Source organism: Macaca fascicularis, chromosome 5 (genome assembly GCF_037993035.2).
Source record: "Macaca fascicularis isolate 582-1 chromosome 5, T2T-MFA8v1.1".
NCBI lineage: Eukaryota > Metazoa > Chordata > Mammalia > Primates > Cercopithecidae > Macaca > Macaca fascicularis.
In genome coordinates this window covers 9,572,711-9,600,063 of record NC_088379.1, presented here as the reverse complement: position 1 = coordinate 9,600,063, position 27,353 = coordinate 9,572,711, and the positions used below count along the sequence as shown (strand labels likewise).

The window sequence follows — 27,353 nt, the reverse complement described above, 5'->3', positions numbered from 1 at the left end:
CTTAAGAAAATTTCTCTAATCTGCTACAGAGGTAGACATCCAGACAAAAGAAAACAGAATACCTGCAAGGTACCACACAAAATGAACAAGGTATATAGTTATCAGACTATTTAAGGCCAACGCTAAAGAAAAAAATCTTAAAAGCAGCTAGATAAAAGGTCAGATCATGTACAAAGGGAACCTCATCATGTTAACAATGGACTCCTCAGGAGAAACTTTACAAGCCAGGGGAGATTGGGGGCCAATTTTAGTATTATTAAGGAATTGAAATGTTGACCAAGAATTTCATATCCTGTCAAACTAAAGCTTCATAAGCAATGGAGAAATAAAATATTTTCCAGACAAGCAAGTGCTAAGGGAATTCATTACAGCTGAACCAGCCTTACAAAAGATCCTTATGAGGGTTCTAAACATGAAAAAGAATGAATGATACCTGCTACCATTAAAAGACACAAGTACATAACTCACAGATGCTAAGAAGGAAACACACAATGGAAACTACAAAGCAACCAACTAACAAACTTTATGATAAGATCAAAACTTCATGTCACTATTAACTTTGAACGTAAACCGTCTAAAAGCCCCATTAAAAAAGGCACAGAGTTGCAAGTTGGATAAAGAAACCAAGACCCATCCAACTTCTGTCTTCAAGAGACCTGTCTTGCACATAATGAAGCCCATAGGCTCAAAGTAAAGAGTTGGAGAAGGAAGACAGAGAGCAAGCGGTCCAAAAAAAAAAGACAAATGGGATCACATCAAGTTAAAAATCTTCTGCACAGCAAAGGAAACAAAGTGAAGAGACAACCCACAAAACAAGAGAAAGTATTTGCAAACTACCCATCTGACAAGGGACTGATAACCAGAATATATAAGGAGCTCAAACAACTCAAGAAAAAAAAATCTCAATCCAATGTAAAAATGGATAAAAGATCCAAATACACATTTCTCAAGACATACAAATGGCAAATAGGTATATGAAAAACATGCTTAACATTACTTATCTGAAAAATGCAAATCAAAACTATGAGACATCATCTTATCCCAGTTGAAATGGCTTTAATGCAAAGGATAGGCAACAACAAATGCTGATGAGTGTGTAGAGAAAGTGGAGTCCTTATATAATGCTAGTGGGAATGTGAATTACTACAAGTGCTGTGGAGCAAAGTATGGATGGTCCTCAAAAAACCTAAAAATACAACTCACATATGATCCAGCAATCCCACTGCTAGGGATATACCTCCAAAGAAAGGACATCAGTCTATCAAAGAGATATCTGCACTTCCACATTTATTGCAGCACTATTCACAATAGCCAAGATTTGAAAGTAACCTGCGTCCATCAACAGATAAAAAAAATGTGTTGTATATATACACAATGGAGGACCATTCGGCCATAAAAATGAATGAGATCCTGTCATTTGCAACAACATGGATGAAATTGGAAGTCATGATGTTATGTGAAATAAGCCAGACACAGAAAGACAAATGTCACATGTTCTCACTCATTTGTAGGAACTAAAAATTAAAACAATCGAACTCATGGAGATGGAGTAGAATGATGGTTACCAGAAGCTGAGAAGAATAGTGAGGAGAGCAGGGGAAGCAAGAAAGGGTAATGGGAACAAAAATATAGTTAAAATGAGTAAGATCTAGTATTTGATAGCACAACAGCATAATTTACTGTACACTTAACTATTATATAATTGGAAAGCTCATAACACAAAAACATGATAAATGCTTGGGGTGATAGATACCCCATTTACCTTGATGTGATTTTACATGGTATGCCTGTATCAAAATGTTTTATGTACCCGTTATGTATATGTACCCATAAAACTTAATTTTTTTTAAAAAAAGGGATGATGATATTTAAGGGACAAGAGGCATTAAGGGTACATGAGACTGTCATAACCGTTGCCTTCTCCAGCTCCTAAAGAAGTTTTCCAGGGACTTAAGGGCCAGTCTACCTGTAGGAAAAGTTTATAAATGGGGAGAACCCTCTATTAAAAATTTTTAAATTGTTTCAAAACAAACACTTAAGAATTGTTGATATTTTATCCTCACTTAAATTTTTATAAGATAGAAAATATTTACATTTATAAGATACTCTTTTCCCTCACCCACCTGTCCAATGCTGGTCAGAGTTAAACCCTATTTTGATATTACTTTAGGTGTGAAATGTACATGATTCATATTCTGCCTGATAATGCTATTAATACTACTGCAAGTTGTAAGCTTCTCATAGCTTCTTTTCCCTCTTGGTGCAAGTTAATGGAATTGCCTTGAAATTCCTTCTTTTTCTAAAGTTTTTCCATGAGAAAAGCAAAGATCTAACTGTAAAATCCTCAGCATCCCTGCTGAGTTACAGAAGAACAAAAACATGTAAATTGGCATTAGATCCAGCATTACAGACCCTAAAAGACCTGTAGGGAACTCTTTTGAACATAATTTAGAGGGTTTGAAGATGAGGTAAAATGACTTAAAATAATTACATTTTAATTCTAGTTCACATAATAACAGAATCCAGTTAAAACATTAGATAATTTAAATTGCCCTTATTTGGGGATTTCAAAGATAGCTATATAGCTTCTCCCTGATTCTATCAAGTGAAATGAAAATGCAAACCCAACATGTTAGATTTTATTTCATCAAGATATTGGCTTTTGGTTTTTTAAACAATGCCTAAATGAAATGCCCCTAAATCGTAACATATGCCTCATAGGGGAGGTAATTTACTATAACCTACACATTTAAGATTATATAAGCACAAACAGATGTTCAATTAAATTGAACATAATAAACCTAGTATCTATTCTTTCTCAGAAACTCATACTATATTGCAAACTATGTGACTCTACAACTTGTTCCACTTTCCTTAAAACTTTACTAGGAGAGTGTGTTAACTTTATCTGACAAATCCTTTATATCAGGTTTCCCACCCCCCCCCAAAAATGCCTAATTGACTCAGACTAATACTAAGATAATTTTCTGGTGATTTCTAGAAAAGTAATTCTAAGAAATAATGTTGATAGTCCACATTACTTCCATGTATGATTTTCTAGTTTCTTGTGAACATATAAATTCCTAAATCAGTGTACCATAAACATTGACTTCTGACTATATGTGTGCATGTATGTATGTTGCATTTACAATTATATCAAGGTAAAGTTAACAATTAAGAAAAATAAGTCACCTGCAGAGAACAGAATGCTAGTGAATTAGAGAAAAGAAAATAGGCTCAATAATGGTACTCCACCTGGGGGTAGGATTTGTTTGAACAGATGTTTTGGGGACTGTATTCTGATTTGTTTTCCCAGCATAGTCCAGATTATCACTTTTGGGGCTTAACATGAGTTAAAAAACAAGATCAAAGGAGTACTAGAAGGAAAAAAAAATACATTCAGCAAATAGTGCTAGATTTACATGTGTTGGAAAAGGTAAGCTGATAAACTTAACTGACGCATTTGAGAAGAGTAGAGGAGAGATTGGAGTGAGTCATGAGGCACATAAACCCTACAGTAAAGAAAATGTGGTAGAAACAGATATGACTGCCAGCACAGGTCAGAGACAGAATCACCATATGCAATTGTGTGTTAAAAATATTGAAGGACCTAGTAGAGTTAGGTGGCCAGAGGGAGCAGTTATAACCTGTAAGATCCCAGATAGAAGAACAATACTTGCCTGATCCACTACTGTTAAGGGAACATGTAGCAAATATCCACAATATGACCATGAGGACTCAAGACAAACCTATTCTAGAATGCTGATGTGGAAAATTATTTTCTCTTTAGAATAATGACTTTCTTTCCAGCTCCATGTTCAGCGATGTCATATTGGTAGCTTCAAATAGGCCATGATGGGAGAATTTACAGCATAAAAACCGGCAAACACTACAAATCAGAACTTTTTTTTAAAGAGACAGCTACACTTACTAGCACACCACTGGATAAAATGTCTTGGAATTTTTTGTAAGTTTCTAACAAAGGTCAGGTTTTTAAGGTACTCTAAAAATTAATTTGATAACTTGATGGTTTCAAATGATGAATGCTGTCCTGAAAATAGGATTAAATTTCCTTTGTTTACTGGGAGGCATGCCTAAACCTGGGAATGATCTATTTTCAAAGAGACTTAATAAAAGAATAAAAAATTAATCAATGCTCTTAATCATTTTGTGTATAGTTAGATTTGATGACATAACACTACATTTATAAATTTTAGGATTGACTTTTTCTGTAGTTCCAGTTTTGAGATTATGTATCAGTCCATTCTCACACTTCTATAAACAACTACCTGAGACTGGGTAATTTATGACGAGGTTTAATTAACTCATAGTTCTGCAGGCTTAACAGGAAGCATGGCTGGGAGGCCTCAGGAAACTTACAACCATGGCAGAAGGTGAAGGGGAAGCAAGTGCCTTCTTCACATGGTATCAGGGGAGAGAGCGTATGCACGAGAGGGGAAGTGCCACTTTTTTTTTTTTTTTTTTTTTTTTTTTTTTTGAGACGGAGTCTCACTCTGTCACCCAGGCTGGAGTGCAGTGGTCGGATCTCGGCTCACTGCAAGCTCCGCCTCCCGGGTTTATGCCATTCTCCTGCCTCAGCCTCCCAAGTAGCTGAGACTACAGGTGCCCGCCACCTCGCCCAGCTAGTTTTTTTGTATTTTTTAGTAGAGACGGGGTTTCACCGTGTTAGCCAGGATGGTCTCGATCTCCTGATCTTGTGATCCGCCCATCTCGGCCTCCCAAAGTGCTGGGATTACAGGCTTGAGCCACCGCGCCCAGCCGGAAGTGCCACACTTTTAAACCATCAGATCTCGTCAGAACTCAACATCATGAGAACAGCAAGGGAAAATTCACCCATATGATGCAATCGTCTCCCACCAGGCCCCTCCCCTGACACATGGGAATTACAATTCGACCTGAGATTTGGGTGGGGACGTAGAGCCAAACCATATCAGACTAGAATCCTTTATTAATGTTTATGTCAATGATATTAAGATGACTTCTGTGGAAGATTTATTGCAATGTTGTCGCTGTGTTCTAACATCAATTTCCCCTAGCCGTTACAACCTGTATTTTCAGGAAAATATCTTTTCATGAACTGTTTAAAATTGCAAGAATGTAGCTGCACCTGTGGAATCGTGTGTGGCCCCAAACTCAGCAATAGCAATGCCTCTTCCTTTCTTTCTGCTTGAAATAACCCAGAGCAGAGCAGCTGACTGCATCTGGGAGCAGGTGCTTCTCTCTCCCTGGTGTATGCTGAGATGATGCTCCTGAGGTCTTGTGCAATGCTGTATTCTCACAGCCACCAATGAAACTGATCATACAATCTTTTCAAGGGTCGAGACCTGTGGAGAGATTCAGCAACTTAATAGATGACAGCCCCAACAGCAAATAATGGAGGCACAACACAAAGCAGTTATCAAATGGGTTCTAGGTGGCTCTAGTCCCTATAATCCCACAGAGCTTCTACTCTAAGCCTGTAACTGATGAAGAAAAATTTCCAGGTTCTATCTTAGGGGAACTAGTGAGCCTTAAGAAACTAACAGCAGCTGCAGTTAATTTGTCAGGAAAGTCACCACTCCATATCGTCAAAACAGCACAAAAAACTTCTGTAATAAGGTTTGCAAAATTATACACAAAGTAGCAGATAGAATGGCATAACCCCCACGTATCCATCATTGGCTCCAACAATTATTAACATATGTCTCATCATGTTTCACTTCTCACTCACCACCCAGTCCCACTGCTGGATTATTTTAAGGCAAACTTGAGAATTACACTATCCTACCTCTAAAGTTGCTATTACATATCTTAAAACTAGAACTTTAAAAAATAATAAGCACAATAGGACAAGGTGAGGTGGCTCACGCCTGTAATCCCAGCACTTTGCGAGGGTGAGGCTGGTAGATTGCTTGAGGTCAGGAGTTTGAGGCCAGCCCAGCCTGGCCAACATGGCAAAATCCTGTCTCTACTAAAAATATGAAAATTAGCTGGGCGTGGTGACAGGCACCTGTAGTGCCAGCTACTTGGGAGGCCAAGGCAGGAGATTCACTTGAACCCAGGAGGCGGGGGTTGCACTGGGCTGAGATCACACCACTGCACACTCCTGCCTGAGGGACAAAGGCTCTAAAACAATATTAAAAAAAAAAAAAGGCACAATGTAACTAAAATACACACCAACAATTGCATATTGCCAACTATCAAATATCTAGTCATTTCAGGTCTCCAGTTATTTCACAAAGGCATTTTTAATGCTGACTTATTGGAATCAGGATCCAGGGAAGAGACCCTCATTAATACATTTGTTTGACATGACTTAAATCATTTTGAATCTGTAACATTCCCATCTCTAGTTCCTTGCTTTTTGAATAAGTTGTCTTAGACGGATTTCCTAAAATCAGAGCCCAAGATGTGGATTTTGGTGAAAGTGGTATTGAGGGAGTGCGTTCAGGAGAGGGAAAACAGCAGGGAAGCACGACTGGGAAGAAAAATAACTAAGCAAGGATGGTATAGTGATTAGCTCCAGTCTGACGCCAGAGGGAGCTCTGGCACCACAACGTTGAGTTCCCTTTGAGCAAGGGACAGCACAGTACCGCAGGCCAGCCAATCCGTAAGGGCTGTGCCGAGTGGGTGGGCATGGTTACCTCTTGGACAAGAAAGCTCGTTTGTGGCCAAAGGCAGTTTTCTAGAGGAAGGGACTGCTGTAACTTTCGGCAGCCAGTGCTCCCAGCAGCAGACTTATGGGATCGATGAAGGACACTAACAGCATTCACACCAGAGTGCCTCTATCTTGTTTCCTGTAAACTCAGCATAGATCTAGAGGCCTAATCCAAATCAGGTTTTAAATTTGGCAAGACTACTGCTATGGTTTGAGTGTTGGTCTCATCCAGAACTCATGTTGGAAATTCCCAATGTGTCAGTATTGAAAGATGGGGAGTTTTAACAGGCAATTGGGTGTTAAGGACCCTGCCCTCATGAATGGATTAATCCATTCACAGATTAATGAATTAATGGGTTATCACGGGAGTGGGACTGGCAGCTTTCTAAGAGGAAGAGAGACCTGAGCCAGCAAGCTCAGCCCCCCTCACCTGGAGTTCCCCTGCGCCACCCCAGGTCTCTGCAGAGGCCCCCTCCCCAGCTGTGCTTTCTTAACCTTAGACTTCCAAGGCTCTGGAACCGTAAGAAATAAGCTCCTTTTCAAGTTACCAAGTTTCATGTACTGCTTTATAGACAGAAGAGAGACCAAGACAACTACACGGACTAGTGTTATGTGCTTCCCCCTACACCATCTCAAAGGGCACTTTATATCTGGTTATTATACAGAAACTTCTGTTGCATGATTCTGGTGCTATTAAAAATCTGCCAGAAACTGATTTAACCGCTTCCACATTGCTTAATGAATTGGCTTAACAAGTTTGAGAACCTGGTTTCATTTAGCAGTGTGTATATGTCTTTGATGTGTATTTCACAACTCTTTATAACCCATATAAATGTGTGGTATTCTTATGTGGAAAAAATGTTTTCCAACAATAAAGCTAGAAAAAATGAGTGCATTTTTTTTGGGTTCTTTCAGATGACTGGGAAGTAAAACCAAATTAAAACTGGCTTTAAAAAAAATCAGTTAAGTGTGACTCATTTAACTGGGGCGTCATAGCTGAATCCAAAACCTAGAAGATAAATGTCAGTAGATTTTACTGAGTTTTTACTGAGTCTTTTACTGGCTTTTCTCCTTTCCTTTAGGTGGCTGCCTTGTTAACCGGAACTGCTCTAGGACAGTCAGGCGTTTTCATCATCATATTTACACCCTATCCTTTCTTCAATCCCAACAGTTGGAATGAAATTTCTCATACTGAATGAATATTGTTTTGGACTAAATGTTTGGGTACCTTCCCCACATGTTGAAACTCTAACATGACAGACTGTCGTGAATAGGATTACAGCTCTCATGAGAGACATGAAAGCTTGCAGCCATGTGAGGCTACTGTGAAGTCAGCTGTCTGCAACCCTGAATAGGGCCTCACCAGAACCTGAGCATGCCAGCAAAATGGTCAAGCCTTCCAGCCTCCAGAACCATAAGGACTGGGGTAAATCCCACCTGACCATGGTGAATGCCGCTTTCTAATGTTCTGTTAAATTTGGTTTGCTAGTATTTTGTTGAAACTTTTTGCATCTATGTTCATCAAGGATATTGGACTATAACTTTCATGTAACATTGTCATTTAGCTTGGTATCAGGGTAATGCTAGCCTCATGAATTTGGAAGTATTTCTTCTTCAATATTTTCCTGAATATTTTGAGGAGGCTATTGCTATTACTTTTTTAAATGTTTGTTGGAAGTCAGCAGTGAAGCCATCTAGTCCTAGGCTTTTCTTTGATTGGAGACTATACTGATTCAATCTCCTCACTATTGGTCTGTTCAATTTTTCTATTTCTTTAGAATTCAATCTTAGTAAGTTATGTCCAGATTATTTTTTCTCCTAGGTTATATAATTTGTTGAAGTATAACTGTTCATAGTACTCTCTTATGATTCTTTGTATTTCTGTGGTATCAATTGTAGTGCCTCTTCTTTTTGACTGAGTTGAGGTTTGCCAATTTTAACCTTTTTAAAAAAGAAACAATTCTTATCTTCATTGATCTCTTTCTCTGTTCTCTTTCTACTGATTTCCTTCTGCTAACTTCGGGCTTATTGTTTTTCTATTTCCTTGAGGCAAAACATTGTTCATTTGAGATCTTTCTCCTTTTTTGACCTAGGCATTTATTACTATAAACTTCCCTCTTAAAATTGCTCCCTATAGGTTTGCTGCCTCCCATAAGCTTTGATAGGTTGGTTCCTTCTACCTCAAGATTAATATTTCCCTTTTAATTTCTTCATTGACCCATTGGTTGGTTCAGCAGCATGTAATTTTCATGTTTTAATTTTTGAAAATTACTGATTTCCAGTTTTATGCCATTGTGGTCAGAAGAGACTTAATTTTCTTAAATTTGTTAAGACTTATTGCCTAACTTGTGATCATGGAGAACCTTCTGTGTGTACTCGAACTGTGCATTCCGCTGCTAATGAAGTGTTCTATATGTCTGTTAGGTCCATTTGGTCTCAAGCATAGTTATCAAAGTCTGATATTTTCTTGTTTCTTTGGATGATATATCTATTATTGAAAGTGAGTTTTGAAATCCCTTGTTAGTGTATTACTGTATCTCTGATTAGATCTATTAATATTTATATTTAAGTGTTCTGATGTTGGTGCATATGTATAACCTGACCCCTTTATTACATAAATATTTTCCTCTTTTTATATTTTTTTGACTTGAGCATTTTGTCTGATAGATCTGGGCTCTCATTTCTATTTGCATGGAATCTTTTTCCATCCTTTCACTTTGTCTTTGTGTCCTTACAGGACAAGTGAATCTTACAGGCAACATATACTTGGGTCTGTCTTTAATACATATAGCCACTGCCTTTTTAGACTTGAATCCATTTATATTCCAGGTAATTACTGGTATGTAAGGACTCACTGCCATATTATTAGTTGTCTTCTGGTTGTTTTGTAGATTTTCTTCCTCTTTTGCCATCTTGTGATTTTTTAGTGGTATGCTTTGATATTTTACTTTTTATGTTTTGTGTATTACTATTGGTTTTTCAAGAGAGTAAAGGCAGGTCAAGTAGAAGCATCTCAGACTGAGTCATGTTTGTCTAGGGTCTCCAAGAACAAGATGCCCATGTTTAAACACATAAGAATTGTTATGGGCAATACCTATGTAAAAAGAGGGAGGCTGGAACAGACTAGGAGAGTGTTCAGACTGTGTGTAAGCCTGACACCAAGAGAAGGAGAGAGGGAAGGTAAGTTGGGTGAAGGAACCTAGATAGCTAACTTTGCAGAGGGCTCCCCAGCAGCCTCGCTAAACCTTTATTAGCCTGCACACTATCAAAGGAGTCTCCATCTCTTAAGATCAAGCCTGTGTTGGTGGCTCTGCTGAGCTCATCTGGGAATAGCTTCGGTGAGCCATGTCTTTTAGAATAAGTGCTGTGGTAGATTTCAGAGTTCAGCAGCTAAGGGCCTTAGTCACTTACACTCTCTAGTTAGAGGTCTGTGAGTCCTGTTTTCTCAAGGCCACCACAGCAGTGCAGGTCTAAGGAAAGGTCAAAAAGACTGTAGCAGGGTTCTTGCCTATAACTTCAGGAATTGTATCTTAGAATCCTCATAGTTCCCAGTGACTAGACAGGAGCAGCCCATGGGAAGAACAATCTCAGCACAAATACAGAGACTGGTTTCAGAACCAGAGGCTCAGGCTATTGGTCAATGGCCCTCTCTCTACAATCAGAACTAGAAAATGCACTCATGGTCACAAATTTCCTCCAGGCCACCATAACTCCTCCTAGATGTCTCCTGGCCTAGGGTCCTGGAGTTGAGATAAACACATACCGAGTAATTTTGTGACCTGGCATCTGCTCTCTACACATAGAAGCTAAGCACTGAAGTCCTCCAAGAACGAAGTACGATATCTGAGCATCTTCATTCTTACCAAAACATGTTCTATGCCTTCCTGGGACAGTGAATAAGTTGGGCCACCTTATCTTATTGAGGTAGAAGAATAAGGTCGGGAGGTAGGAGAACAAGGTCGGGAGGCAGGGAGCGTAAGGTTGATTCATGCTGACTTCCTAGAACTGAATCAAAAGGAAAACTCTGCCTCTCCACACGCGAGTAACAGAAAGATCAGCAGCTACTCCCTTTGCGAACCCCCACTTTCCACTGCATTGCAAATGAAAAATGGAAAGTTTCTCTGATTGTTCCCCTCCCACAACCAGTCAGACGGTCACAAGCCTAGCCTTCATTTGCACTGCAGTACAACTTTGTAACTTAAGCCTCAGACCAGTTGCCTTTCGCATCCAATTGGACTGGTTACAAGTCACTACTCATTTACATAGGGTGTAACTAAGTAATCAATGAAAAGCCTCTAGAGGGTGTTTAAACCCCCCAAAATTCTGTAACCCACACTTGAACCAGTGGCTTGAGCCTCCTCCCACTATGTGGGGTATACTTTCGTTTCAATAAATGTTTTCATTGCTTCATTTTCACTGCTGTATTTTGTCCAATTCTTTGTTCAAAATGCCAAGAACCTAAACAACTCATAGTCAAGACCCTCTGCCGTTAACACTGTCTCTAGAACAGCATTTTCTCTCTGCAGATCCCATGGAATTATCTGAATTATTCTTCCTTTTTCCATAAAAGAATGGCTTCTCCTACCTAGGATTGTTTCCTGACCCTCCTCTCCAGATGCTGATTTGAGAGGTGTTTCTCAGTATTTTCACATGCTAAATTCCATTAAAGTTGGCTTCCTAGGAAATCATCAGTAGGGAGAACAGGAAGTCCCACAACAGGCCACCTGCAATCTGGAGAACCAGGGAAGTTAGTAGCATGGCTCAGACCAAGTCCAAAAGCCTTAGAACCAGGGAAGCTGAATGTATCACCTGCAGTCTAAAGGCCTGAAATCCTGGGGGGTCCAGGGGAATAGGGAAGTGGGGGCACTGGGAAAATTCTCACCAAGTCTCACAGTCCAAAGGCCAGATAACCTGGACTTGTGATTTCCAAAGGCAGGAGAAGAGTGTCCTAGCTCCAGGAGAGGGAGCAAGGACAAACTCACCTTTCCTGATTTTGTTCCATTTGGGCCCTCAGGTGACTGGATGGAGCACGTTCACATTGAGGCCTGATCTTTCCCACTCAGTCCACTGATTCGCATGCTAATTCCATCTAGAAACAACCTGACATACCAGAAAAATGCTTTAGCAGCAAGTTATATAGATGTCCCCTAATTCAATCAAGCTAACCCCTAAAGTTAGCCATCATCCTACGTGAAAGATAATGAAAACTCCATCTCATTTTAATGCCAAAATAAACTGGAGTTATCAAACTTTTATAATTTAAGCTTTTATAATAAAGAGTATACATACAGGTTATTTGGGTTGTAAGGTACATGAATGTGCTTTGGTCAAGGAATAAGCCGAGGTGGACATTCAGGCCTGCATGACCCAGCGAGTTTGGCATGCAGGCACACACCTGCACTTGTTATATAACCTGTTTAAGTCCATACGTGGCTCTGAACCACTATTGTCTGATTGTCAAAGGTATAATTGTCCTGCTAATGCTGCACAGGGGCTCTTGGGGCTTCGCTGAGGTCAACATCGCTTGACATGGGTGCGCTGCTGCCCAGAGAGCGTGAGCCAAAGCTGTCCATCTGGACAGTGGTGAGCCAGGACACAGCTTGTGCCCAAAGAGAAAAAAAGTGTAAGCTTCTGACGCTAAAGGCAAGGGAGAGCCGGCTGCTAAGGGGAGCTTCCAGACTAAGCAGCTGAGACAGGGTGGACAGTATAAAAAAGCTAGTGTGAGTAAGCTGTGTAAAAAAGCTGCTGCCAAATAAAACCGTATTCACCTGCCTACGGCCTGAGTGTTCTTTCTGCTCATCCACCCACTCCTTCCAGAGCGCAGCATAGACTAGAACCTGACCCTGGGCTTGACACTTTGGTGTAGTCATGGACCTAACCTGGCTATATTGCATGTTGCTGAGGCTTGGGGTCCCAACAATCCATTACCCAGGCAATGAGCGTAGTGTCCAACATGGGGTTCTTCAACCCACAGTCCCCTCCCCTCCCATCTAATCCCCAGTGTCTGTTGCCATCTTTCAGTTCTCATGGATTCAATGTTTAGCTCCCACTTGGAAGTGAGAACATGTAGTTTCAGTTATCAAATATTTTAATCATAAAAGCCAAAAGTACTAAAGCAAGCAGAAATTTTAATATATAAATTGAGAAAGGCTTTTTAATTATGAGAGAATTCAGAAGGCACACATTTTCAAGTGGTGAAATTTTCAGGTCTTTAAAAAACACCTGTCTACAATAAACAGTAAAAACGAAGGAAAACAAGCTAAGGGAAATATTTGCAACCCAAATAAGTGACTTGGTAGTATATAAGCAACACCTATAAATCAAAAAGCATATGACCAGACATTTCATAGAATAGTAAATGCAAATGGCTTTTCATCATATAAAATGCTTAAGGGAAATTATCACAACACAGTAAGTGCAGAACTCAGGTGATCTACTTGGTTGCCTTTTTATTCAACTGTGCCAGACATATTGCAAAGGGCTTGACTTCTTAGGGCTGGGAAGATATCAGGCATGTCAGACCAAGAAGCACTGATACCTGCTGAGGGTGGGGGAATTTAGAACAGCCATAGAAAAGAAAAATTCCACTTGCAACCACAGGTAAACTGCAGCCATGGAGGCTGTGGTTGATCTTGATCTTTTAAGTCCTCCTCACAGTAAGCCATCCATGACAGCCACAGAAGAGCTGCTCCCTAAACTGGTTTGATACCTAGATGTGGCTGATGGTGGGTTCTCAGGGCTATGTGTCTCCAAGCTCTACTATGGGGACCCATCGTTGATGGAAGACATGAGATGCCTTGCTCTGAAGTCCTGAGCTGTGAGATCACACCTCCTGTGGTCTACTCCAGCCAACGACTGAGCCCTGTGGGGATACTGAGGCAGGATGGTCCTGGAGGCAGCCTCCTCTGATGGTCAACTGGAGCTCAGTCCTCCCAAGTGGACTTGATGAAATTTGCTTATACTTCCCTGGTCAGACTTTAAACTGCTGTGTGGTGTCCTTCTACTCCACTCCCTATTTTACCTTATTTTCTCTTAAAATTCTTGCCCCTTTAATGTGCCTTGGCCTCTCAGAACCCAGACAGGTCAAGTGGGAGAGAAGCAGAAACAAAACTGATTCTGCCTTCTCAAGCACTTCGAGTTTATCTTAGAAGACTCACACTCCTCTTCCCATGGGGGAGACTCCAGTGGGTCAGCTTTTGACCAAGAAGCCATTTGCAATGGGGCCAGCAGGCCTTGTGGTATGGAAGCCTATGGGCTTCCATAGTATGGTTAATCCAGAATTTCTAAAATGAACATTATGTTTCCTTAGGATATGGCTGTGACTAAGTCAGTATTGAATTCCCATTTTTCTAGTCAGGCATCTTGGTTTTCTATTGTTCAATGTCATACCTGAAAGAAGTGGATGAAACATCTGTATCACTTAAAAATAGTGAAATGGTAACACCCTTAGCAGTGAATGAGTCCACAGTTATAGGAGTGGTCTCACGGAATCAAGGCCCACAGTAGGTGGGCCAGTGGGCCTGTGAAGTTCATCCAGCCAGGTAAGCAGGTGTGAGGAAACCTTGACATACCCACTTCCAAACCTGGGCCTGAGATTTGGACTAGGAGGGTCCCGATTCTATGCTGGCTTGCTTGCTTCACCTCTAGGACCCCTGGAGAGTTTCCCATGGACACAAAAGTAAGTTGGCTAATATATCCAATGCCCATGATTATTATTTCTATTATTTTCCATGACCTTTCCCCCTCAAAGTCTTGAAATCCTGAGGGCCCCAGGGAGGGAGGGAAGTGGAGGCACTGCTAAAATTCTCACCAAATTCTCACCAAGTCTCACGTATACCTTGAAAACATGTGATGTAAAGATCTCAAGGGGAAAAGGTCAGTGTTTTCACTAGGAAAGTCCCATAGGGAGCCAGGGACGCTCCTGGCTGAGCTGACCCACTCTGCTCCTCCCTCAACACCTTCATCCCCAGCTGCCCACCCTACCTGCCTTAGCATACAAAGCATGATCTCACAGGCAAGACGCTGAGGACCCAACCTAGTATTCTTTCCTGGAAAGCACTTAAAAACACTGTGTGCAGAATTAGGTTTTTCCAGTAAGGAAAATTATCAAAATCTTTTCCTTTTGGGTTTCCCCTTAATCTATTACAAATTGAGAGTAAGTACAAACATAGAACAATTTGTATTGAACACTTTGTGTTTTGTGAAGGTAGGTATGCCTTCAAGTTATGGAAATAGAAGTTTTTTGTTCCAAATAGACTAACAGGCTCGTGTCACCTTAGGGGAGGTTTTCTGGTTCCTGTTATTTTTATCTACTATATTAGTAACATGCATTTGGAGACAAGTCAGTTTTTCTATCCATGTAAGACATTTCTATCGCACATGAGATAAAAAGAAAGCCACATCTGCTCTCCTTGCACCCATGAACCAGGCTCGGTTCCCATCTTCTCTGCTCTGTGTCCTCTGCTCTGGGAGGCCCAGGTGACTTTGCCACAGCTTCTGTTGCCCTGTGGCCTGTAGGTGCTGGGAGATACAAAGGACATCAGGACACCCCAAAATCTGGGAAATGGTCTTGCTATTGCTAAGCCAGACTTGACCACCTGTCTAGAACCAAGTAAAGAGCCTTGGAATATAAGTAGCAAAGAGACAGCAGCCATACTTTCAGATGGCCCAGGCTGCTCTGAGGCAGCCACTTTGTCTTGTGACGAGCAGGTACTGTGAGATCTACAAAGACAAAGAACACCCCGGAAGCCAGGCAATCAGACAAGTTGGTCAACTAGATGCAGTCAGTTGGAAAATGTGTCACTGAGGGACAGGGACCTCGGGAAGACTGGTGCATACCGAGCAGATCTTCAGCAGGCAGGCGTCAAAGGGGATGGCAAGCAGACACAGATGCTGGGCTGAAGCGGAAGGAAGTTGGGAAAACCTGCACAGGACTACCGTGTACCAGGACTCACTGCTGCCCCCTTAATGACTCCTGGGAATGGGATGATTCGAACAAGCAAGGAGTGACCCCCTCTTGGCATGGACTTCTGAAATGTGGGCAGGAGGAGAACCCCCACCTTCAACAGATCCTTGAGCTAGCAGGGAGCGCCACCTAGAGAGGCGGTAGGGGCAGAACTCCAGGCTGTGTGGATTCCAAAGGATTTGTTGCAGGAGTATCTATAGTGGAGCACAGCCAGGGACACCCATTCCCCAAGGCTCACCTTGCCCCCGCCCCCAGGAGACTTTAGCCATAGGGGGATTGTCCAACCTAAATGATGCCAGGTGATCCTGCCTATGAGATGAGGGCCAGCCTGATCTCAACATTGTCGCTAGACTCTCCTGGGGCCCCAGCCTGGCCATGCCTGCTTGCACTGCAGCATGACTCCATTCTCATCTGGAAGCTTGACTAGGGAGAGAGAGTCCACCTCCAAGATCCCTCGGGTTTTTGGCAAAATTTCCTCGTGATTAAGCTAAGTCAGAAAGGGAGAGAATCTCTGTACACACTGATCTCTGACTTTATAGGAAGCCCAAGATCTCTTTTAAAGGTCTTCTGATTAAGTCAGTCTCATTCAAAATAATCTTGTTTACCTTAACTGATTTGGGGTCTTAATTACATCTGCAAAATCCCTTCACCCCTGTCATGTGACATGGCCTAGTTAAGGTCCTAAACATCAGGTGACAGATTATGATGTCATCACAGAATTCTGCCTACCATGGCAAGAGTTCCCTAACACCATCTTTAGTAAGCCAGTGACCATAGTGAAGAATCCACTTTTCGCTGCTTATGGAAGGCCATCTGGAAGAACATCTGAGGTATAAGAAAGCGACAGCTTCCAAAGGTCAAGTGAAACAGGGTAAATTGAGGCATAACAGAAACTTAGAAGTGACCCAGGTGGTTGAAGTATTGTACTTCCAAAAGTATCATATCAGCAAAGCCGAAGTGTGCCCATCGGGGCTGTGCAGTCTTAATAGCTGAAGAGCGCTGAACAATGTTCAGCAAGATCATGTAATCAAATTGGGCTACCTGGAGAAACTGACTCTCTAACTTGATTCAGTAGTTCAAGAACTGTCACATCCAACTGAGAAACCAGCAACACAACTTCAACAATGGCCACCATAAGCAACATCAAGTTAGCTTGAGTGAAGGAGGAAGCAGTCCTACTATCCACAGCTGCAAATGTTTGTCCCCTGAGCCCTGGAATGTTGCACACCTAGGACTCTGATACACCCTAGTCTTCCAACACTGAGCAACAGAGAAGCTGGTACCTCTGTTTTGGAATTCATCATGGGATTCTGCATCTCATGATGACTACTACACCTATGTGGGGCTCTCCAAAACTTGCCGAGTCTCCATTTCCTGTAATGTAGATCAATTTGTACAACCTTATACCTTACCTAGGGAAGACAATGCTAGTATCCTAGAATTATTTCTCCCCAAAATGTCCCATCAGAGATGAACTGGCACTGTTCTTCAACGTGGAAACCTCTGAGAAAGGTCTGTAATCCAGGTACCTTTCTTGGGTATATGTGAGCCTAAACAGACTAACACCCAAGGATTGATCCCTTCCTATTTTAAAAAACAAACAACAACCTGCCCACATTTGTCTTCATGTTGAGTGCCTGCTCACCCAAATTTCTAAATTATGCACAGCCATCAGGTGATTGAGAACAACAGCAGAAACTAGCCAGTTTTTCTTGGCTCCCAGTTTACCCTTAAGCTGAGCTTACCTCAGTGAAGTATGCCAAATAGATTCAATATAACTTGATTTTTGCTGCTCCTCATTTATCTGTTTCAAAACTTAGAGTACTATTGAGGCTGGGGGATATCAACATGCAACTTGATAGCCTTCCCTACTAGATGTTTATAAATAGCTCTGAAGTTGCATGCTAACATAAATTTTCTATTTTTAGGAAGCTATTGTGATATTGTTGTAAACTTTGACAAAGAGACCATTAGGTTGCATGTTTATATTTTGGGCATATATTAAGAAGATAGAAAAATTTTGGAAATCACATAGTTAATAAAAGTACTTCATAGAATATTGAAAATGCAGGTGAAGCAGTTTTATAGAAAGAATGAAAAGACATGTAATCCCAGCACTTTGGGAGGCCAAGACGGGCGGATCATGAGGTCAGGAGATCGAGACCATCCTGGCTAACCCGGTGAAACCCCGTCTCTACTAAAAAATACAAAAAACTAGCCGGGCGAGGTGGCGGCGCCTGTAGTCCCAGCTACTCGGGAGGCTGAGGCAGGAGAATGGTGTGAACCCGGGAGGCGGAGCTTGCAGTGAGCTGAGATCTGGCCACTGCACTCCAGCCTGGGCGACAGAGCGAGACTCCGTCTCAAAAAAAAAAAAAAAAAAAAAAAAAAAAAATGAAAAGACAGCAAGAGTAAAACAAAAACAAAGTCTTAATAAAGGTGGGTTCAAGTTAGATTAACAAAAGTTCCAGGTATTTAGAAAAATGCAGATTATTAAATAATGCAAGAAAGCCTCTAAAAAAAATGAAGGGCATGGATACCCAACACAAATGGAAAAATAGACTTCAAAAGTCTATTTTTGTAAAACTTGAGGATACCAAAAAATAAAGCTTCCATTTTTTTCCCCCAAACGAGAATGGCAGAGAGAGAAGGTACAGAGAAAAGAAGGGGACTAATACAATTCAAACAGGACTCTTCAAAATTTTGTCCTCCTAAAATAGTAACTACATGAGAATTCAAACTTCTAAAGAAAATTATTGGGCATATTAATAACATACATGATTGTGTGAGAAATGAATTGCTTAGGGCAAGCACAAGGAAAGGTAGAATTTTGGAATGCATTTCTCCATTGAGGAACCTTGAGTTAGACCTGAAGGTCCCATGAGTTCTGGGTATCAAAAGGAGAGGAAGGTCTTAAATATGAGTTTTTGGGCAAGAGTGTTCTAATAACCTTACGCATTGTCACTGAATAGTCACAGAAAAACAGTTCTCATGACAAAGTGTTTTCACTGGACTCAACCCTGCCTCAGCCTCCCAAAGTGCTGGGATTACAGGCATAAGCCACTGTGCCCGGCTTGTGAATCAACAATGGTTATCTTCTCTTGGTGACAATTTGCCCTGTTTCCTACAGATTATATTTCAGATCACAGGCCTGTTGAGACTCATCAGAAACTGATACTTAAACATGAAAAATATTGATGTTTTAACCTTAAATGTGCTGCTTCCCACTAGTGCTTCAAATGTAAAACCTAAGAACACAGTCAGAAACACTTGAGAAATTCTCATGCCAGATCTGGACAGGCCAATGAAAATGCAGGATCCAAGAAGGGATCAACTCTCAGACAGTAGATTTCAACCCAAAACCTGGAGATCCTAAGAACAAAATATTCACTACACCCTGCTTCTTGAGGATTTGTACGTGATAAGCTTGTAGTTTGTAATATAAGTGTGACAAATTAGTTCTTCCAAGTCCACCAACATTTAATTTCCCTTAGGCATGTTGTTCCACCCTAAATTGTACACACTTTGTACTCAGTCCGGGGCATCATGCCCCATCTCATTCTCATGCCCAGCTTGCTGTCCTCCTCCCCTCTGCCTAGGAAAATGGTTTCCTAGGCAGTGCACCTCCTCTAGGCAAGACTGGAGGATGACAACACAGGTGCAATGCATCACAATGTTCTTCAGTTTCCAGCACATAAGTTAAGAAAGGCCATGATGAGTGAAGCTTTGTCCCCACCAAGCAACTTTGAGATATCAAATGATATCTGTTCCACAAGATTAATTTGTTTTTTCAAACTTGTATTTTTTTCCCTAGATGTTTGCCATCCTTTACAGGGCGAGATAAGGAAATACAAAAATATGCATTAAAAAACACCCTCAGTCAGAGCAGTGAGAACATCTTAACTCAAAGACATCGTAACTAAAATTTGAGAATGGCAGGAAGAGAACAAGTCAATATATATGCAAATCAAATAGCCACTATAAAAACCCAAAGGACAACAAGAGTAGTCACCCTAAGGATGCTATTAAAAAAAATCTCATACTCAAAAAAATTTTTAAAAATTAAGATATGTAGATACATAATCAATATCCTCCTATATAAGATCTGATATTACCCAACTGAAGAATGTAAAGTTATAAAATGAATTTAGCAAAAATATGGTACTATGTAAAAATATATGGGATAAATAGAATATGACTGAAGATTGCAAAGATTGCAAAGATTTCGTGATGACCAAAAACCACAAAAACTAAAAGGAGGAAGAGAAGAGAACAAAGTGAATTTGCATCAATCATTCAAACACCTCCCTCCTCCTGTACCCCAAAGCATAAGTAGAGAGTTAAGATTTTCAGGCATTTGGATTCAGGGCACCCTCCATGGCCCTGAATGTGTGGTTCAAATGCTTATGGACGCTTCTCTGCTAAGAAAACTAATTTAACTAACTTACAGATGTCATCAGAGGGGAACAGCAATAGGTAATGGACCAATTCTTCTCTGTATTATGTATTGATAAAATAGTTTACTTCTGCTAGTACAAAACTTTATCCTTAATTAGAATGTAGATTTATATAGATTCAATTGAGAATTCAGATCAAATTACTCATTAGAGGACTATAAAAACATCAGGTACATACACAGTGCTATACTCTCAATCTAGTTAAACCTGAAGAATACTATACTCTTCATGATATTTGGAAATACTAAATACAGTCTATTTTGTCTTTCAAGAAAACATTTAATCCAGAAGAACTCCAAGATTTCGGATTTAACAATTTCATGATGGAACCCATCAACTTTTATAGAGGACAGCAAAAGGGAAAACCACTCCATGAGATAAGTTGCTCATGACACCTACCATAACCGTCCCTGTGACTTTTTAGGAGGCCAGAAGCCTACAGATATTGATTCTACATCATGAGAACACATGAAGCAATATGTTTTCCTAAAGATAGAGAAGAGAAGAGAAGAGAGACTGGGAAAGGTGAGTAGAAGGGTGAGGATGAAGAGGAGTAGGTTAAAGAGTACATACAATTAGATGGAATAAATTTGCATTTGCTAGAGTAGGATGACTATAGTTAAGAATATATTGTACTTCAGTCACAGACATCCTAAATACCCTGACTTGACCACTATACATATTTACCCCCATGAATTTGTTCAAAAACAATGTTTTTCTACATGGACAAATCTTTTAGTTTACTTTCAACCAACTCATTTCAAAGAAAATCAGGGCTGGTAGCACAAAGGACACGCCTGCATCAAGACCTCCCAGTCATTTAACTATTCCCTACATGTGGAGCTCAGCCTGAGATTAGGGGAGAAGGGAAAGCACTTTGTCAGACGTGAGGTCTGTCAAATGTTAGCCCTGAGCACAACACTTCTGGACTCTTGCCCCCTAGTTCTTCACCATCCAAAGAGTCTTGGCAGAAATAGCTGGAAGCCTGAGATCTGAGAACCATTGATGTGTAGCCCGGGGGGAAAACCATGGTGAACCAGGCCCACAATAAATCTTGCCTTGTAATCTACATCCCCTGGAACTTCCTTGGGGGTATAAATACATCCACCAGAACAGTTAGGTGATGAGAAACCCTATCTGGACCATCCCAAATAACCTTGTCTTGAGACGGACCTTCATATGGAAGGATCAAGAGCATCAGACCAAGATCAAAGCATGACGAAGGCTATGTCCCGCAAGGCTGATGGGATCAAATACCTCAACACAGAGGTGGGCAGAGTTAAAGCCAAGTACATGGGGCAGCACCTTCCACTCAAGGCAGCAGTGTGTGACCCAGGAACCTGAGTGAGGATGGCCAGGGACTACAATAAGGAGGGTTTCAAACATCTCATTCTTCCTTCTCATTCAATCTCTGGCATTTTTACATGAGAGAATAGTGTGAACTTTGTTAGGCTTCCTACAATCCATGGCAGCTAAAGAAAGTAGGACATAGGAAAGAATAAGTTCTTTTCACTAAAAAAGAAGTACATTGATCATTCACATTCAAATGAGATGTAGACAGTTCTTAGAGTTCAAAGACTGGAAAAAAGAATACCTTAACAAAACTAAGTGTTAGCACTTCAGATCATATTTTCCCTTAAATTGTAGTTTTTTGCCAATAAAACGCAACAGTTAACATATTAAAATATTCACACTAGGGTGGAAATCCGATGTACTTGACTTCCCAGTGAAGCATGAGAGTTGCAGAATATTTCTACAAGGTTTATCTTACATTAATTCATGGCAGAAAAAGTAGATCTGACATATGATGTAGGTAAATTTTACAGACAGACACACACCGTTTTTGGAGAAAGCATTAAAATTTAGAATACAAGTCATCCTTTAAATTCCATACATTGTCAAAAGTTTACATCCTGAAGCATTTAATTCGAGCAGGCAGTGAAGAAGGCAGAGATGGGAACATGCCTAAACAGGAGTCAGAGCTATGTAAAAATCTCCCAGGAGAGGTAGAAGTCCCCACCACAGGAAGATGGAGCAGGGAGCTACTTGCTGCAGTCAAACACTGAGACTGTCCTAGTCCACGGTATGTTGCTATGAAGGAATTCCTGAGGCTGGTTATTTTATGTGTTTTTTTGGCTCATGGTTCTGCTGAATGCACATGCAGCGTGGTACTGGCATCTGCTCAGCTTCTCATGAGGGCCTCAGCCTGCTTCCACCTAAGGCAGGAGTAGGAGAGCCGGCATGTGCAGTGATTACACGATGAGGAAAGCAGCAAGAAATCCCGGGGGTGATGCCAGGCTTCTGTTGCCGATTGGCTCTGGCAGAAACTAACAGAGCAAGGATTCACTCCCTACCTATAAATAGGGCATTAATTTACTCATGAGAAATCCACTTTCATCACTCACACACCTCCCATTAGGTCCACCTTCAACATAGAGGCAAATTTTAATATGAAGTTTGGAGGGATCAAACATCCCAAAGGTAGGAGATCCCATCCCTCTTCTGCTGAGACAGGGAAACCAGATGGTGACATTCTACTGTAAAAACTGTTGCCTCATGCCATATCACCTGCCTCTGGATCCATTTGTGTCTATGCAAAGTCACATGTCTGCAGAGGGGTAATGATGCCTTGGGAGAGATGTAACTACAAAGAATTTGAAAAAGTTGGTGGACAGATGACCGGACTCTCTTCCACCCTGAGGGACTGTCTGAGATGCATTCTACATACACCTGTATTCCCAGTGGAGCTCAGCTGCCATCAGCCTAGAAGTGACCAGCTCAATGCTGTGCCCCTCACTGGCTGTTCATCCCACCCCATCTCACATTCACCGCTCCCTCCTGAGCTCCCTGGGATTACCTCCAAATAAAGTAGTTGCCTAAAGTCCACATTTCAGATTCTGAATTCAGCGATCCAACCCAAGCTATTACTTCCGTTTTTTCATTGGCCAGACTTAAAGGAAAAAAAAAATCAAAGTTACTTATATCAAGAATGTAAACTAGGACCTGTCTTTTTAATGTATCTAGGTTAGGATGTTAGGATAAAATTTAAGGAGATTTATTCAATTAAAATTTCAAAATTATTTGCATAAATGCCTGAAAAACACAACCTGCCAAGTCTCATATAAACTGTGTTAGAATATACAGCTTCTCTACCCCCTAAATTTTAAAGCCTTCCACCAAAACCACTCTATGAATGAAGGCTTCTCAACTGTCTCCCAAATCATTCTATGAGACTCCATTTCACTGGAATATTTTCAGATTTGAAGCAAAGCTCAGGGTAAGACACAGTTGTAGCATCACCCCCCAAAACTTTCTAAGCTCCCACTTACCCCGACTTGAAGCTCAGCACACTCCAGGACCTAGTGAGGGTCCTCCCTTCACCACCCCTCTCTAGTGGGACACTTTTTTTTGGAGACTTGCTCTGTCACCCAGGCTGGAGTGCAAAGGCATGATCTCGGCTCACTGCAACCTCTGCCTCCTGGGTTAAAGCAACTCTCCTGCTTCAACCTCCCAAGTAGCTGGGACTACAGGTGCATGCCACTTCGTCCAATTTATATGTATTTGTATACATACACACACACATATACACACACATTTATATTTATATACATTTATATTTATATACAATTTATATACATATGTTTATAGTTATTTTTGACAGTTTTGCTCTTGTTGCCCAGGCTGGAGTGCACTGGTGTGATCTCAGCTCACTGCAACCTCCACCTCCCAGGTTCAAGCAATTCTCCTGCCTTAGCCTCCAAAGTAGCTGGGATTATAGACATGCACCACCATGTCTGGCTAATTTTGTATTTTTAGTAGAGACAGGGTTTCACTATGTTGGTCAGGCTGGTCTTGGACTCCTGACCTCATGATCCACCCGCCTTGGCCTCCCAAAGTGCCAGGATTATAGGCATGACCCATTGCACCCAGCTGGTGTGTACTTTCCTTAAACACATACCCAAATTTAAGGATATGCAAACTTTCCTGTCAAGTGATTCCTAGTCCCACACCAGGGCACTAAACACCTTATTCACACTTAGATCAAGGTCTCCCTGTCCATCCCATACCTTCTTAGATCAATATGGTGATCTGGAATCAGGTCTCCAGACATGGTATCAGGGTATGTGCCGTACTAGTCAAACCTTGTCAGGAATAAAGGAGTACAAACCTGTACGACCCTGCAGCTAAGAGGATGAATCCCCACTGAAGGCCAATAATGGCCAAGACAATGCCCAGTTAGAAGTCCTCAGGTAAGCACCTCTGCCTGAGATGAAAATGGCAAGAATGAATCAATTTGAAATATGAGCATAAACATCATGAACTGAAATTTCCAAAAGAGGGTATTATTTGGATTTTCTATGAATGAAACTGATAAAATTAAAGATCTTCCCACAAAGTATCCAATAGGCCTATATAACTTCGCCACTGAATTCTGCCACCAGTTATGACACCAGTCACACACCAATTATTCCAGACAATGTAAAAAGATGGGAATATTTATCAAAAGGTTGCTTTCCCTTGGCAACCTAGTGGGTTCACTAGAACAGCAGGCAGCATCCTCACCATTTCTGTTTTAGACAGACTATACACTCACATCTCGGAGTGGACCATGAGGTTTACGCTCATTAGTTGCAGGTGAGCATAGTATCACAAGAGGCTGGTTAAGTCTCACTGATGGCTGACAAAGTTCCCTCCCCCCATTTGGAATATTCTCTACCCTCCCTTATGGCTACCTCTGTTCCAAATGTCAGAACCACCTAGCCCAAAAAACGATGTCCAGTACAGACCTCAAAGAGTCCTAGACCAGGAATGTAAGACCAGTAGCTGCTTCCACATCAGAGCCCCAGCTCACACTTGTGACCCAAGGAGACTGGCAGACCCACCACTCCCCACACCATGGGAATAGGGATATCAGAATTCTGTTCCTTTGATCAGAGACTGAGCCCTTCTTTCCCAGAGGGCAAGGTGCTGTTTTTAAGGTGACCAAGATTGTTCCATGCGTTTGTGAAAGCCTCGGACTAAAGGCATCAAAATAGAAAGGCAGATGCTTCCAGCACCATGTGTTCTATCAGGCCTTCACCTCCTTTGAGTGGGCTTCCAAGATGCTGCACCTACCAGTGACTTGAGAAACTACCAAAGATATCAATCTCTCACCAAGAATGCCTGCTCATTACAAGATAAGGGGTGACTCAAGAGTATCATCTGCTAAACTTTCTAAGAGAAACTGGAGTTTGAAGCAGATATGGGTCACTTCATTAATAGTGAGGACACATCAGTACACAGGCATGAGAGGAGACTCCCTTTGCTCTCTGATCTTCGAGGTAGACCAATGAAATCCTTCCCTTAGTGCTAACCTGAGATGACCCTAGAAACAGGGTCCTGGCACAAAGGTATCAGTGTATGGGCCCTACGAAAAATAAGGCAGCTGTTCCTCATCTACTTGCAGAAGGGTTTGGTCCTCAGTTCTCTTCAGAGGTAAAGACACTCGGCCAAGTCCTGAAGGAATTTCAGGCCAGAGGATGGACTGTACCAGCCCCACAGTGTTGGCAGACTGCCATGAGTTATCCTGAGAGTGGACCCAGTTTCTGGAACTGGGTTGCTGAGAAGTCTGCCAGCTCCAAGTGGTGCTATTATCCTGGGTGGATGGAACCAATTGAAGGAAAGAATTTTCAGGATAGAACCTGAGGAAGCACCTGTCAGTGTATAGCTACTCACTGGACAACTCTCATTAGGGCCCCCGTAGGAGGCTCCATCAACCTCTTAGCAACCAGACTCACCTGGCCCTTAAGAGATCCCAACTTGTGTGACCACTAGTAACTGAAGTGACAGGATATTTTAACATCCATCATATTGGATTAAGTTTCTGTGAAGGGGTACAGCTGAGTCTTTCAACATTTCCTTAGTATGTGGGATCAGACAGAGCTTCCACTGTCTAGATATATGTTTACCAGCCCAACAGGACAGGAAACAAATTGGACACACTACAGAAAGGCTATTATCTGGTCAGACTCAGAGGTTATCTTATAGAAATATGAGCAGTCATAATCACAACCTTACATGGCAATGACTGAGAGTATCCCCTGATGCATCACATGAGGCATTTGTGGGAACCACTAAGAGCTGCTGCACACATGCTCCAGGGTGGGACAGCCTTCACTGGGATGAGCTCCATGAAGGGCTCAACTATGAGTCAACCTAAGAGCAACCTGTGTTCAGATCAGAGACTCTGTACACCTTAGAGCACTCAGGGAAGATGCAGCTATGATCTGGATTAGTAAAATGACTGCTTTCATTGCTTATGTTCCTACTGCCTGTTCAATTGAAGAAAAGGCATAGGGCAGGTGCGGTGGCTCACGCCTGTAATCCCAGCACTTTGGGAGGCCAAGGCGGGCAGATTATGAGGTCAGGAGATCGAGACCATCTTGGCTACCATGGTGAAACCCCATCCCTACTAAAAAAATATAAAAAATTAGCCAGGCATGGTGGTGGGCACCTACAGTCCCAGCTACTCAGGAGGCTGCGGCAGGAGAATGGTGTGAATCTGGGAGGTGGAGCTTGCAGTAAGCCGAGATTGAGCTACTGCACTCCAGCCTGGGTGACAGAGCAAGACTCCATCTCAAAAAAAAAAAAAAAAAGAAAAAAAAAAAAAGGAGAAAAGGCACAGTAAGCAAAAGAAATGTCTGCATTTCAGTCACTCAAACACCTTGTTTCAAGGGGCTCCTCCTCAGAGCAGGGTGAACGGTGGTTATGACTTCAGGCATTTGGGTTCAAGGTGGCCTCCGTGCCTGTCACTTGTGGTTCAAACACCTAAGTGTTCTCATTCTCAGAGAAACCACAAGCAATGGGAAATAAAAGGCTGTCATCTGAAGGTTCTGCCACTTTAAGATACTTAATCTACATATCTTGAAGACAATCTTTGAGCAATAATCCCATGGTAGCATATTCAAGAGCCAGAGATTTTGGAGCCCAAGTGCATCCATCTTGGGGCAACTTCGGAGAAACCAGGCTCAAAGTAAACATTGTGCATGTAACAGCTGCCTGTGGACATGTCTAGAGAGTAATCAGAGCTAAAGTCTCTCCCAAAGTAACCAGAGGGAGAGAATCTCACATGGACCATGTGAGATTGAGAAGATGGAGAAGATCTGCTTATGGCAAAGAAGAAAGGATACCAGGAAGACCAGTTTGAAAATTCTATATGCTGTGGCCTTGAGGGTTTGGCAGGATGACATCACACAAAGCCCAGACACCTGTTGGCAAACAAAGCAAAATAGTCTTG

General features: G+C 41.6%; 2 long non-coding RNA genes across 2 annotated transcripts in view; one reads left to right on the top strand and one right to left on the bottom strand.

Moving 5' to 3' along the window:
• LOC135970880 (uncharacterized) overlaps positions 1-11,074 on the top strand; it is a 56,327-nt gene extending 45,253 nt beyond the window's left edge. The window contains exon 3 of the long non-coding RNA XR_010586747.2: positions 7,741-11,074. This is a non-coding gene — a long non-coding RNA (uncharacterized lncRNA). The remainder of the gene's footprint in view (positions 1-7,740) is intronic.
• LOC135970879 (uncharacterized) overlaps positions 4,952-27,353 on the bottom strand; it is a 292,572-nt gene continuing 270,170 nt past the window's right edge. Inside the window, exons 2-3 of the long non-coding RNA XR_010586746.1 lie at positions 11,641-11,758; positions 4,952-5,345 (exon numbers count right to left, since the gene is read on the bottom strand). This is a non-coding gene — a long non-coding RNA (uncharacterized lncRNA). The remainder of the gene's footprint in view (positions 5,346-11,640; positions 11,759-27,353) is intronic.